The 15,947-nt window shown below is 40.9% G+C and overlaps 1 long non-coding RNA gene across 1 annotated transcript in view; it reads right to left on the minus strand.

Annotated features, from left to right (window-relative positions):
• LOC121886832 overlaps positions 1-15,947 on the minus strand; it is a 124,250-nt gene that overhangs the window by 32,073 nt on the left and 76,230 nt on the right. The window contains exon 6 of the long non-coding RNA XR_006092862.1: positions 5,976-6,081. This is a non-coding gene — a long non-coding RNA (uncharacterized LOC121886832). The remainder of the gene's footprint in view (positions 1-5,975; positions 6,082-15,947) is intronic.

The following is a 15,947-nucleotide window of genomic DNA, read 5'->3' on the forward strand; positions in this document are numbered from 1 at the left end:
TCTTTCAGACATCATCCATATGTCCATACATCATTTTCCATTAGTCAGCCACTCAATCCATCTATCAAAATCTCTAAATCTGTTATCTTCGTCCTCATCGCCCCCATCTCGCTCTGCAGTAAGGCTCAGCAGAGTGCCACCAGGCTCAGGGCAAACCTAATTTGGACTCTTAATTTCTGTCAGCCTTATTGGACACAGCTATGAGGAGGAGGAGGGGGGTCTGTGAGGCAGCCTAGAGCAAGAAGAAGAAGCAGTGCAAAATATTCTTTTTAAAAACCCATTTTATTCTTTTCTCCCTATTTTTCTTCTCCTCTCATCGTCCTTGTCTTCATTTTTCTTTATTGTCCCCCCCTTTTCTCTCTAAATATCTTTGCATGCCTCCCTCTCGAGATGCTGCCCCCCCCCTCTCTTCTCCTCTCACTCTAATTAATTCTGCTGTGAATTAATTACCAGGGGGAATCTTCCCAAAACAGAAGAGAAGAGCGAGTAATAGGGAGGGGATCTGCATTAATCACCCCTCTATTCCTCAGCAAAAAAATAGAAAAGCTTGAAACAAAAGAGGCCACGAAATGAAAGAACAACACAACAATAACACGATAAACAAAATTGTTTACTTCGCCCTCACCTCCACTGTTGAAACCCCGTGGGGATGTGATTAGGAAAACAGAGCTCTTTCTCTCCCTCTTTTTTTTCTTTTTTGGTTTTTCCTGCCCCTCCTTGCTCCGCTCATTCCTCTTTGATGAAGTTGTGGGAGTTCAGAGGAAAGCGGCGCGGCTGGGATATCACCCGAGCACAAAGCACCATGGGAAGAGCAAACTTTGGCTCATCTGAGCAGAGGGCCGGGAAGGGAAGGGTGTCTGTGTTCGTGCTGTGACGGCTCTCTGTGCATGCTTATACTCAGGAGTGCTGTCATACCCGGCTGATTAAAACTTCAAAAGTGAAAGATGTGAAGTTAAAGCCGTTCACTGATATGTTACCTCATGCCAGATCACTTCCCCATGTCCCTTCACCTCTGCATGCTAATCAAGATGTTTATTAGCAAAAAACACAAAGGCTTGTCAAACTTCAGGGGGTCTAGCAAACCATTACTCAATCCTGCTTATGCACATGTTGTCAAGGTAACCCAGACTCCCAGAAAGAGTAACAACGAGGGGATATGATGTCAGGAGGGAGAAACCTGATTCGCCAACTCGTCTATGTCGAACAATATCGTACTTTTAAAAAAAAAATTTGGACAACTCAATTCTCAGCTTGGGTGGGAGACAGAGGACGTTTTCATGCTTTTTCTCCCACATGGGTGGCATGTGAGCAAAATCCCTGTCTGTGTGTGTTTATGTGTGTGTTGGGGCGGGGGGGGGGGGGGGGGGGGGGGGGGGGGGGGGGGGGGGGGGGTCACTAGTCACACTCACAATAAAGATGTCATCAAACCAAGCTTAGCTCCCCTCCCCACAGATACATGTCCACACAGCAAACTCGCCAGACCCACCCAGCCCAAACACACATGCATTCACACACTCTGACTCCACGCCACGCCAAGCCGACATCACCAACACAATAGCTCTTCCCCTGCAATAAAAGGGGGCTTTGAATGAAATCCTACACTGTGGTGCACCACATAGGAAGTCTCCTGACCCGTTGTCAGAAGGAATAAAACCTGTTGAGATATCTTGAAGCATTCTATGCAATAGCACAGGACTGCTACCTCCCTCTCTGCTCTTATTAAAAGGTACAATGACACCTTCAGTTTGCTTCAAACTCACATGAGTCACTGGCAGCTTGTTTATTAGAATTCCATCTAGTTAAGAAAATATGAAAAAATAGTCGAATATGAGCATCCGTCCAGACTGCGGTTTTCCCTCAGCTCATTTTGTTATGATCAGCTTTCCAAGCTTGAGTAACTGCTGGCTATCAGAAGTCAACATCCGTCTCCTCATACCCATAAAATTCAGTGATTTGGGGTTTGTTTTCTTTTGTTGGTTCAGATTACAATTGTAATGAACCTCACTGCAGTTTGCTTGCCAGTGGAGTGAAACCCGCATTTTTCAGTCAACACTTATTTTGTATGGACCCCAGTTCAAATGGCATCATTCTCACCTGGCCAAATGCAACACACTAATGGAGTAAATGCTCCAGGGATGGAATAAAGGACTCCAAACACTTGATTTCAATCTGCTCTAAAGGGCATGACGCTCTCTCATATGGCACCTCCTCACAACCAGACACCTCCCTGCTACCAAACCAAACTGCAAACATTTTTAACTCGCTGCAGCAGAGACAAAATAAGTGGCCAATTATAATGATATAACAGAAGCAAAACCTTGTTATGGTTCATGTTTGTGAGGTGATACTAGCTAAGGATAAATAAGGTTCAAAAGGGTTTTGGATGAAGAGTTTCTGTGGGGAAAAAATGCCAAAATGTTGCCAGCATATTACAGTAAATGACACTGCATGGGAATAAAAAATGCAGACATGTTACATAACTTCTGGTAAAGTTTGTACTTTAACTCCAGCCTGCTTCAAAAGGGTAATCATGTTTTGCTGCGCTGGGCTCAGTGAGAGGGACAACTGTTGTTGGAGCATGTCTGTGCACCACCAAATCATACAGAGTAGTGGATGTTTTCTTATATAAATGTAGAAATTTTAGCATGAACTCTACCAGTAGGGAACTCTGACAATCCCATTATTTACAGACTTTTGGCATTGTTACTACATGTCTTAAGCATGCCATGATGTTAATTTCACAATAAATTGGGCTTGTGAGCAGTACCATACACACTTTCTATAAAATAAGACTTTTACAGACTTTTTTTTGTATGTTGTGAAGGTTTTTTTACACTCAGAAAAGGTCAACGTTCTAAGGATATGAGAACCATGTTCATAGGATGTTCTATACCTTAGTATTGCCAAACATTAATCAGACAGTGTTCAATGGAAAACCTTTCATGGATTCTGCCAGATTGTTTTTCTCATTTCCATTTGAGATGGACATCAGGGGGATAGCTGTTAGCTGGAAAGAGTATGTAGTGCTGATTCCACCGGTAAATATACGACATCCGTGTGTTCTGGTTTGACTGAATTATTACTCTTAGAAAAAGAGGTTCAATATTTCACAGCAAATGCATCAATCAGGTGTTAGGATACAAAGCGTTAAGCTACAAAGGCAATACAACCCCAGACTATAGCACTACAAAACACAAGACCACAGATTTCTCAGACTGTAGCCATCTGTCATTTCGGACACACTTTACCACACTCAGTGACGCTTTTCTCTGGTCTTTAGCGAGGTGGCTTGAATGCGTCTCAGCTTAGTCTGGGCTCCTGTCCTCCACACAGAGGCCTATCAACGCCATTTGGAAGCGAGGATGATCGATGAGCTACTGCGTCATTCCCCAGAGCGTGCTCCGTCAGAACCGTCACCATGTGCCTCGTGCCAAGCCCGCTGACATCCAAAGACAATGTGATGCATCAGTCATCGAGCCAGATTTCTCCCCCGGACTAGAGGATCTGAGCCCAAGTTAGAGGGTGGTACATTTTCCTCTGCTCTAATCCCATCTCCAGCCATGAACTGTCAGTTACTATCCCAACCAAAGCTGCATAGAAACCAAAGCCTTGTGTATTTCATCCCAAAGCCAGGCCTGTCTAATTTAGCCCACTTTATCACTTCAGTAATCAGACCAATGCTCCCACAAAGAACAACGTGTCCCGTTCCTTCCAGATTTACGCCAACAACCGATCCAGTCCAGTGTCTCTTATTGAGGCTCAGCTCTTGAGCCAGTGGAGACCAAGATGTTTCTATATCATGTCCAGGGAACCTCTGCTGTCTCAGTCTTCAGCTGGCACCAGCAGCTTGTGGGGAGGGGTAATGGAGGAACTGGGGTTGCAGGAGCTGCAGGATGAGAGACATCCACACAAATGCAAACCAGATGGAGGGATAGATGGATGGATGAGTAGGGAGGAGAGCCTGAGTCATCCTCTCTCTTTCAGCCTTCCTCTCATTCTGTTTCTTTCTGTGGAGACTCTGATGTAGGTTGTGTATGCCTGTATACTGTGTGTGGTATTAAACAACTGGTAATTTCAACTCGACTTGATTGGTCGAAGATGCGATCTAGCTTTGTGGCTAGCTAACCAAGATGACAAATGGAATTGGTTAAACTAACCAGCAATCTGTTTGTTCTTTATTCTTGTACACAACTTTGCAGAAAACTCTCAAAACCGCATGCATTAGTAACCTTTGTGCAAGAGCTGCGCTGCACCTCAAACTTTCTGCATCAGCATCATCCCTGTTATTATTATTCCTAAAAGTTCAGGATATGCTTGAAACAAATTAGTTCTGAATAGCCACACTGGAAGGCGGGGCAAACAGCCTGCTGTCAGAGAGAAAGATGAGATGCGATGAACAGTACAATTGAGGATAATAGCGCAGACTCTCAGACAGATATTCATGATGTTGCCTTCGGTTGTATCCAAAAGTGACAAAAATAGTTATGAACACTGGAGAAAGAGATTTCAAGAGGAGATCAAATCTTGAATACAACTGGTCAATTTCTGTGTGAAGTGTTTGTTGGATTGTTGGTTTTGGAAGAGTACCAAAATTGTCTGATGCTTTTAGTGTAAAGGTGTTACAGCTGAACTGACTCAGCTTAGTTGAAACAGGTGTGTCTTGTGCAATCAGACTATGGTCGTTCACACCAATTAGTAATTTCATTTGTGTGTTTCCTTTGCATGTATGGATATTATCAAATCCTATTTTTTTTTAAATAGTTGAGCTACTCAACAGTCTTTCCATGTACCCCCTGCTAACTGCAGAAGTTCTCAATTAAGGCAAGTATCCCTGGTTGGAAATCACTGACACTAATGACAGCCAACTCTCATAATAGAGTTAAGCTTTATGAGGTGATTCTGAGATGCCCTAAAAAGGCCACCATACGCTTGTATGTAACCAATATTTTTATATATTTATATATCACATATTGTATTTTTTTCCTGTCTCTAAATATTAAAATTGTGCAAAGTCAGATCCAGAGACTCTGAGCTGACATGCCATTTGTACTCCAACACTCCACATACGTCAACATTTCCATGACAACAAGTAAATCTTGCGTCATTCATCTGAGACAAATGTCATAGTTCTGGCAGTTGCTGCATTGAGGACAACAAGACACAACAATGAATAGAAAGCCAAATCACTGACTCGACTGACACTTGGGGAGACGCCTAATTGCACTCAAGACCTCAATGATATATTATGACTGAAATGTGCTTCAAACAAAAGCATATGTGCATGTTTTGTCATTATTACTGCACGTATATGTCTTTTCAACATTGCTGTCAGTTCATGTTCAGATTGGCTATCACTCCAGTTGCAAATGAAATAAAAAAAGAGATATGAGTAGTGATTACAGCATGAACGCCTGTGGTGTGAATTGTCATACTTTCCCTCTCCTATGTCCTCTTTCAGCTTCTGACACAGTTATTTTCCACTCTTTTTCCATCCAGAGAGGGTGGTAGAAGGCAGACAGAAGGCAGGTACTGAACAAAGTCGCTCCGTCACACCCTCTCCATCCTACTAAATCTATCAGCGCACAGGCCAGGAGAGGCCGAGGACTTCACAAGCGTCCACATACAAGACCATACTCTTCAGCGAAAAGTAAAACATGGAGTGACGGAGAGAGAGAGAGAGAGAGGCTGCAATGAAAGAGAAAAAGTGAAAAATAACAAGAAACATGACAGCTCTGATGTCATTCACCATTAGAAGCCATTAGTGGTTTTGAATGTTCCATTGAGTGTTTTCAAGTCAGTTTAGTGTGGGTGAAAGCTCATTGACATCTTACTATCACCCCATAAGTAACTTCACACACACTTGTGTGGATGTTTAGTGGTAAATTGGGAGTAATGAAGCAAAAGTGGGGTCACAGTAGCTCTTTGAGCTTTCACTACAACTACAAAATCACTCATATATATACACACATACGTACATACACAGGCCATCACTCCATCACCACCTTGCAGTCAATGGTATGACGTCATCAGCAGTGGCCCAACTTGTTTTTCCCTTGGCAGTTAGGCTGAGGTGGTGCTGACCTGAGGAATGAAAGATGAAAGAGGGAGAGTGAAAAGAGGGATGAGGAAGGCCACAGTGACCTGTCACCACCGCACTATTTCCAACCACTGGATCACTCTTGATTTCTCCTTTCTTTCCATACAGCTCACCTTTGTTGTTCTCTCATCCTGCTATGTGCTACTTTGAACTTTGTATATTTTGATCTTTTACTGTCTTTATCAGCTAATTCTCTCTGCACAAGCAGGATGCACCAAGGCCTGCTCTGTCAACGTCATTCCTCTGGAATTTGAAATAAATAAAAAAAAAAGATAATTGCTGTACTTTTCATTTCAATTCATGTTGTGGTCTGAAAAAGGGGAATGTAAGCTTCGGCTCAAATTGCATCTGACTGGCCAGTGGGGATGCTCATCCCTGCTTTCTTTCATCACTACCAGTCTCCGGACAATCATGGTCGCTTACATGGATCATTTGAGGTAATTGAGGTGCAGAGTGGACAAAAAAATCAAACTTAGCATGGACAACAACAATAAATTGTTGGGGTGTGTGGCTTGATTTGCGCACTTTGGCGTTCATGCTTCTTGTGCTTTAATGATGTCTTTGTGCTAAAACGATGGCGCTGCAGAACAGGCCAGCTATCCAAAACTGGATGCTAAAGTAATGTCCAATTGGTTTTTACCACTCACTATTCTGCCAATGGGACTATAGCACCACCATTTTCCCAGACTGCTAGTACTATGAAAAATACATTAATATGATCAAGTAACATACTGTATGTTTTGACATATAAGACTTTCATCCTCTTGATAGGGATCATCAATCCAAACCACTGGATTGTTATCAGCGCCAATACTGATCTTATTAAGCAGATCAGGTATCAGCCAGACATCAGTGAACCGAATTGGATGAAGCTAATGGTGGTGAGCTAATTGTGATGCATAAACCAACTACAGATACTAAACCTTCACTTATGGCATGCGCTTTACAATACAAGTGCTGACTATGTCTTTTGCGGATATAGCTAACGTTACCAAAAATTTAGATGTAGATAATTTGAAACATAACGTGGATGAAATGCTCTTTATTATATGTTTAACAAAACTGCATAAAGGAGAACAGCTCAGAAAACGAGAACTGGCGTCACATCTTATTCACGACAAGCCTTTAGAGCAAAGTTTAAAAAACACCATGTAACATTAACTTAAAAGGTTGGTTTTGGTTGATGAAGAGATGTTGAAGCATTATATTAAGTATTGTAATGACACAATTTCATAAACTTTCTAGGACCAATATGATTAAATTTGCAGAAGCCTAGAAAGGATGTTGGTTTAAACTTGGAAGAATGATCTTACTGTAATAAGTCCACACAGGGAGCTTTGCCGATTTTAAATAAGGGGAAAAAAAGCACCAGTATTGGATTGCTATGCTGTATCAACCACCATTGATATCAGAATCAGTACTGGGGGAAAAAGTCGAATTGGTGTGTTCCTACTTTTTGGTAATTGATGTCATTTTCAATATATTATGTCTCCTTATCTTAAAAACTGTGTGGCACCCCAACAGTGTAATAAATCCTTGAAAACTTAATGGCCAATTGTATCAAAAAGACTCAATTTATTTAAATTTAGGTAGATCAAAGGTGCTGGTGGGTTAATTAAACTTTGATTTTACCTTGTGCCACAGCACAATCTATCTAAAATGATAGCTGGGTAAAAGATAGTCTGCAGCACAGAAGCTGTAGAAATTCATGAAGGGGCACCTCTACAATTGCTGCCACTATATGAGCACGGGGGGGGGGGGGGGGGGGCAGATGTGGGTCACCTTGGGCCCCAGATTCTCTTCCAGAACCAGCACCAAGACCAGAGCAAACAGAGCAGAGCGGAGCCCGGCAGATATACAAGCTGCCTGCCAGGACCGCAGCCCAGCCAGAGAGCTTTATAGGAGCTGGGTCTGGTTATAATAGGAGGGAGAGGGAGGATAGAGGGGTGGAGGAGTTGAACAGCGGGGGTTATGTTTCCATGCCCCTGTGTGAGTGTGGATGATCCAAAACCCCATGTCTGTAAATGTCAGAGTTAGGAAGCAGAATCCAAGAATGAAATCTCTATAAGCTGTCCTGTAAGAAGCAGTAAACCTAGACCGGAGTGGAACTGAGATCTTTATCGAACTATAGACCAACAAATTCTGCTGCACAGGCACCGCCAGAGCAGCACAGGGCTATACGGTGGCAGATGTTGTGCAAGTCCTCCTTCATTCTGCTATCCTCCATTTACCTTCCATTAGTGCTGGAAACAGTTCTTTCTTTTATGCAGTTAATGAGTGTCGATATTGTGAAAGAAAACTCTTCTACATCTATTTAACAGACCGATAGATGTAGCTTGACAGCACAGAGATTACAACTTAATATTTCCAGTCTCCCAGTCAAGGAAAACAGGCCATCTAACTTGGCTTTTTTGACCTTTGTGGGACCATTTGGCATGAAACATGCACTGATTCCACAGTTACTTAAGACATTACCTTCTGAGCGTTTCATACAGAATGTGACGCATGAGGAAATGGCGACAAAGATATTTGCCAAGAGAAACATGAGATTTATCGTATTACTCAACAAATACAATAAGAACAGATGAGTCATTTGTTACTGTTGAGTTTGGATACTGTAGGTCACATCTCAAAACAGCAGTGCGATGCAGTGTACAGTGGAAATCTCTCTTCAGAGCACCAGCTTCTGGTTCTCATTACTCGGAGGGAAGAGTATCTGTTCTGTATGCCCTGCACTGTTAAGAGCTTAGCACATTTTATGCAATCTGAGCATCTAACACTGACTTAAACATACAGCATAGAAAAGAGTTGTCAAAACTGGTATAAAAGGTTTTTCATCGAGGGGTCTCAGGTGATATACAGCAGCAATGTTGGAGTTCCTAACCTTCTGAGCAATAGTGAATATGAATTGCAATCAGATTCTTACAACTTGCTCTTTTCAACTACTTAATCAGATTTTTTTTCTGATACAGTCATGATGATAATATCAGATTGTTGTTTAGATAATAACACCTGATCTGCCCACCTCTTTCCAGTGTTTTGCCCAAATCATTCTGGATAGAATAATGAGAAACAACAAAAACTACACTAAAAAACGAATTGATACTTAAAAGTGGAGTTTTTATCACTAGTAATGCTATGGAGCATGTTTTTATGAACAGGTCCCCATTCTGTTTTTATCTTGTACATACACAGGAAGACGCACATATGTATGTGCATAAGCATGCAGCGACTCAATACATTTTCTATTTCATGCCATTCAACAGATTGACAGATGGTTGAGGTAGAGCGCCAAGAAAGAAATTTGTAGTAGTAATTTGCCAGCAAAGGCAGGGAGGAAAACAGCAAGAGCAGACATGGATGTAAACAAAGCAAGTTTCAAAATACTCAAAACGAGCATCAAAGTTCATTTTTGGCCCAGGAAATTGGACAAAACAATCTTGATTCAAAGTTTACTTGCTAGCTTTTTTTTTTGGAGCTTTTATCTGTATCACATGTATGGCAACACATCTTAATCAACGAAGGGAGTTTGCTCAGTTGACCTTCAGTTGGAATTGTTTCAGCAATTATTTTGGTGAGTACAATGTTATCTAAGAACACACTAAAAGCATATATCGTAGACTAAAACCTAAAAACATATAGCATAGAAAATACAGACTAAAAATCAATCTGCAACTGCAATCTATCATCTGCATTTTTGTATTTGATAGGCCATCGAAGAGGTACAGATAGTAGGGGTGGGGGAAAAAATAGATTTTTAGATGCATCGCGATGCGGATGTGGACAATTCTGCATCATTTCACAAATGTCAAAAATCAATTTCCTAAAAGTTAGTTAATAACGTGATGTTGGAACTCAACTGCGAGGGCAGTGCAGCACCCAGACAGTCCACAGTGCGTACACGCTAGAGTTATCTTGCGTTTCATCTTCAAAATAGGCAGTGGTTGCAAGCATGTTTTTATTTAATGGCTAAATAATTACCTTTGCGAGACGAACATGAAGTATACTGTGAATACTTTCATGCTGTCACTCAGAGACTAATGTTAGCAGAGCGGAGCAGCAAACTCCAGCAGTAACAAACGAGACCAGCTGACCAACACACACTGCAGCATTAAACAATTTAAATCAACTCTGAGGTGAAGAAAATAAGTCTGTGCTCAGTTTTTCACCTCAAAAACTCTGCGGTCACTCAGCGTCTTGGACAACGATGGCTTTCCCCGGAGCTAGTGGTGCAACACAGCAGCTGCTCTCCACTGCTGGAGACATGACATTAATAACACAGCGGAGCACTCCAACTCCTCCTCATTGTGTTGTTATCATACAGGCAGGAGACTGTAAGATGCTTTCAAATCAATTCATTCATTAATCGCAGTTTAACTTTTTAAAATAAAAAGTTAAAGTATGGCACACAGTATAGTGGAGCAAGAGACTGAAAATTGTGCCCGCTTTTTCTGTTCATTCAGTCGAGAATGATTGACTCCAAAGAATCGGAATCGAATCGTGAGATTCCCAAAGATTCCCACCCCTAATAGATAGACACCACTGCTACTATCATACTATTTTCAGGTTCCAATATTTTAAACAAAACCCCAAAATATACCTCAGATGCTTGCTAAACAAAGAGCAGAGAAAGAAACGTGCAAAGAGAGGAAAGCAGAGGTTGGGATGTGGAGGACCCTGCAGCAGTTTAGGAAGGGAGAAGCAAGGAGAACAAACAGCATGAGGTAAAACAGGGTCAGACTGAGAGTTTATTTCAATGTCTACATCTATTTACTGTATGAGGACTGCAATGATTCTGCTGGCGTTCAGCTGGATGTAATATAGTGATCAAAATGACATGATGGTTTATAATGTAAACCAGACTTCAGAAAAAAACCTCAGCAAAAAGCTTTCACATAAGAAGAACTAAATATTGTATACCGGAGAAATATGAAATTTGGGAAAGAATCGAGAGAAGTGATTATTAAAAACACAAGGAACCACACCAGAGAGGAGAGTGGGCAATCAAAAATATTTCATAAAAGCAACCCTTTGAAACTGCAGTTTATGAAGATGACGTTGGATTAGACAGTCTAAATTTCTATAGATGTCTAAAGATGTGACTCTAAGTGGTGACCGACAAAATCTTTCCTACTCTGCATCTATCCAGTAACCAACTTCTTCCTGTACTCTAACAACCAAAGAAAACATGTTTCCTGTCAAAGGTTATAGACATAAATTCATGTCCTCGCAGACTGCTACCAGTTTCCATTTACGCAATTCATCTTTGAACTTTCTGATAAACAGCAAGAAAATTCCACTGCTGTGTCAGACCTGCTGTATATGGGTTTTCACATTAACGGTTTACTGCGCTAAGATTAGATCCTTTGGGTACTCCATCATTTTAAGGGTACTAAGATTTGTAGCATCTATTATGCAGTCAATTTCACATATCTCATCAAGTCAGATTTAGTTAGAGAAACTGCGTCAATACTTTATGGCATGAAAGAACTTTGCTTTATAACAGAAAAAAAGAAAGAGGGCTCTGTCATAGCAGTGCAAACACAACTAAAGGTTTCAGGATTCCTGGCAATAGAGTTGCAAAGTGAGAGAGTTATTTCAGGTGCCTGTGGTTCCCGAAGTTAAAGTCTTATTCATTGTCTCCATGATGTTCGGTGACTCACGGTTAGAGCAATTTTATCACTTCACTGGCATGAAACCCACCAGGTTGAGTAATCAGTTAAAAAAAGACTGACAACTCTGCTAGAAAATATCTGTTTCTCTGATAAGAATTTGAAGGTATATTCTGTCGAGGTGCATGAATTTCTGTTAAGCGTAGGGTTAAAGGCTTGCAGACACTAAAAATTACGCTGTTGAGAAACTGATAATACAGTCTGCAGCTTAAACAAATTCACTTTCAGATTCTGGAATCATTTTGGTTACATTTGGCAACTCTGGCGCTGTGCTTTGTTCACAACTGCTCCAATGAAGTGTTCTGAATTTGTGACAGCTCTGATTGGCACCTCTGACTGGCTTATTCTCCATAGCAACTGTGACCAAGGCTCATGAGTATTAAAGTATTTAGAGCCATTCACTATGCTAAACTATCATAAAAAAACATGAAGTTGAAACAATCTACAGGACAGGTTCACAATATTTCAAGTACATATGACTAACTCAGACTGCTGAAGCCTCATATAAGCTTCAGATAAACTTTTAAATGCATTTTTACACAAATGACTGTGTGAACACTAGATTTTGGCCCCCATCACTTACTTACATTGACATTTGAATATGAACACCTGACTGTTGTTTTAAGACACACTTGAAAAATTGTGAACCTATCCTATAGCATTGTTACATTATCCAGGCGCCTCCTGTGTTTCTATGTTGAGTAAGATTGAGGGTATTACTTAAAAGAAAAAAATTTAATGGGGCTTTGGAGTGGGAAAAGTCAGTGGTTAGTTGTTTTACAAAAATACTACTGGAATGAGATAGACCAGTCTTATTAAACCTTATTTCATTTGTTTACCGTAATTATAACAGCAGTTACAGCACAGATGTAATAAATAGCACTTTGAATAAAATAAAAACTCACAAATACAAAAGCAAATGAGTGTATGCACACACTAATAGAAAAAAAACACACATAAACACAAGGTCCAGCTGGACACATAAATGCATTTTTTTGGGCTAATGGCTCACGTGGCTGGTGGTTAAGTGGGCAGGCGTCTCTATCACCCCCAGCAGTGTCTGAGGAAAGACCCCAACCACCACCTCCTCTCCTCAGCCAAACCACCAGCAGCCTCAGGAGAGGGAGAATATTAATGTCTGTGTGTGTGAGTGTGTGTGTATGTTGGGTTCGCATCTACACTTAGTTAAAAGGCTTCCAGCACCTCTAACACTCCCTTCCTCTGAGCCAAGCCCCAACCACAACAAACATTGCAACATGCTGCATGTTTGGATCTCACTCCTCCTAAAGATGTTCATTTTTTTCCTCTCAAGGGTGAAACAGAGTTACATAGACCATCTGCTGCCATGCAAGTTAGATAACATTCCTAGTGGGACTCAACCCCCGGCGATCCTAAACTCAGCCAGAAGATGACATGCCAAGCTGCAGTGTGTGTGTGTGTGTGTGTGTGTGTGAGTTTGTGGGAGAGAGAGACAGTGACAGCGGGAATGTGATGGGGTTTGTGTATTGTCAATCACTGTTGTAGTTAATCGGCTTGATCAGTCACTTACTTGGGAGATTTGCGGCCTATACAGTAGCTGCCAGGAAAAATCCAAAGTAACACACACAGACAAACATATACATACATACAGCAATGTTTATTATCCCACATACAAACACACAAATCCTCCCTCGACATCATTCTGACATAAGACTTCTTCTGCTATCACTTAACAGTCATTTGGCTCGACCAATCTAATCTCAGACATTTGCTCTAAACTAGCCATCTGGCTACATCTTTGAGACCAAAAGCTTGTCACCACCTCCACAAAAGACCTTTAATCTTGCTTTGGCCTGCAACTCCACCCTCAAAACACAATTTTCCCTCTGTGCCTCTTTCTTCGTAAACTCAGTTATGTGAGACAATCTGTGGTCAAATATACAATCAAATCCTTTGGCTCTGGGTAAGGCAGGTTATCTAATTATCGGCGGTGTTTGGAAAGCTCCTTTTGTATGTCTCTTCCTGTGCAATTCCAGCAATGTAGAGGATGGACGTCCTTTGAAATGATGCTGCATTTTTAGCACACCTGTATTTCAGTTTTGGGACCACAAATAATTCTTAAAGGCCAAATGACAGCAACATTTAAAACAGTAAAAATTCTGGTTAACCTTGGCATACAAATTTGACCACTGACATAGCTATATTGTACCATCCACTCTATTTTACTTCCAGCTGTTAGCAGTATAAACTACTTCACAAAAGAGGAATGGTTTGCTGACAGTTATGAGACAGAAGCAGATGGTGCAAATACATTATTTTAATGAACTGTGTGAACTGTTTGTGACTGAGCTAACAAGCTTACTAACCTGCTTGAAGAGCTTTTTATCCTTCAATTTCTCAAGAGGCTCAGAGAGTTATTGTAACTGACTAGCGCTGGCATGTTCCTGGCTTGCTAGCGTGTTAGCTATTAGCTCGCCAACAGTAGTTCATCAACTCTAGCCGTGCGAGTAGTCCCTACATCACCAAGCTTACAGCACTGCCTTTTTCACAAGAAAAATTTGCTGTGTCACCCTCTCATGTGACCGGGCATTAACTCTGAACTCATTTGGTGGAACTCACCAAGCCATTTTTTCATTCTGAGGATATATGTACAAAATTGAAGCAGAATGAAACCTGCACACCAACAAATGAATGACAGTTCCTTTTAAAATTGCAAGAAATGTGATTTTTTTTAAAAAAGAGTCTTTTACTTATTTGCTGGAGTATGTGTTTCTGAACAAATATTTAGTTATAAATATACAGGATAATGTGTTCAACTGTCATAAAAATGTATCCTGTCCCAAACAAACATTCAGATTAGCTATACAGTATATGCTAAATCCCAACTGTGTTAACAAATCCTCTTTTTTTCTTGCCCAACTTAAGGGTTCACATCTTTTTTACACACAAAATTAATGCCTTGAATGGCATTAATATCACATTTAGAGATTGAGCATCTGCTTTAGTTAACTTGACTCAACAGAGGTCGCCTCAGCTTGGTCCAGTGGTGTGAAAACATCCTACATGTGGTACTACAGTTGCATTTGTCCTAATTATGTTAACTGCAATGCAGCTTTCTCTGACCGCAGCACCAAAGGTTTACAGGGCTCTCATTATACACTTAGCTTATACTGTAAACCAGGAAACAAGGAGCCAGTAAGCTGCTGCTCCAAAACCACACCACTTCCTAGTGTGTTTAAAAAGCACTTTGTTCTATTTCTTTGTTGTCCACTGTGATCACTGTCATACAATCAAATGAATGTTTGATTAGTTTGCCAACTGGCACACATGCACAATCAAAATTGTGTTGTAATATTGTCAACTCTACATTTGCAATCGTTTTGATTCGGTTTGATGTTTTGCCGATGGTTACATTACATGATACCTTAGCCATTTCAAATTCCACATTTAAAGTACACCCATGTATTAATGGTCACAGCTGTCTTATGATCACAGATATAACATAAATACATATGACAGATACATAAAAGAGTTGCCAGGTATAGTTTATACCTTGTTAAGACCTATTTAGAGACTTCCAGAACATAGCAATGGATTGGTTGTGAAAATACAACACATTGCAGCTTATACATATTGTACCAATCCTGTTGGGCTTAAAATGTGCCATAAAAAATAATTTTGAGGATAGTTTCTGAGCCTTATAACACTGCGAGTGCATATAGTTGTAGTGGTGATTGTCCCCACAGGAATGGAACGCCCAGCCTTGGCAGTGTTAGGGCTTTACTGTTGTTCGCTGACTTGTGCAAGACAAAAATGAATGCTAAGGTATACATTGAATCATAGTTTCCAGGTGTATAGAATATACAGTAGCTTATCAGGATCCCAACTGCTTTAGTACCACTGATAAGGAATGAATAAAAACTTAATGATGATAAAAAGTAACAAACTGGCAGAATGTTTGTCTGTACAGATCACAGAGCCAAGGCCTTGCATTAGTAGAATTAGAGGGTATTTGAGAGCGGCTCAGGCTAAGCCAAGAGTATTGGGTATACTGCTGAAGATTATAACCCGGCCTGCAGCCCTCGGCAGTCCTGTTTCCAGCCCATTTCTGCAAAAGATCATAGTCTATTGGCTGAATACCGCTGCACTAAGTGCCATGGAGGGAGAGAGTCATACTCAGCCAAGTCCACTGGTCCACT

This window comes from Thunnus maccoyii, chromosome 20 (assembly GCF_910596095.1).
Source record: "Thunnus maccoyii chromosome 20, fThuMac1.1, whole genome shotgun sequence".
Lineage (NCBI taxonomy): Eukaryota > Metazoa > Chordata > Actinopteri > Scombriformes > Scombridae > Thunnus > Thunnus maccoyii.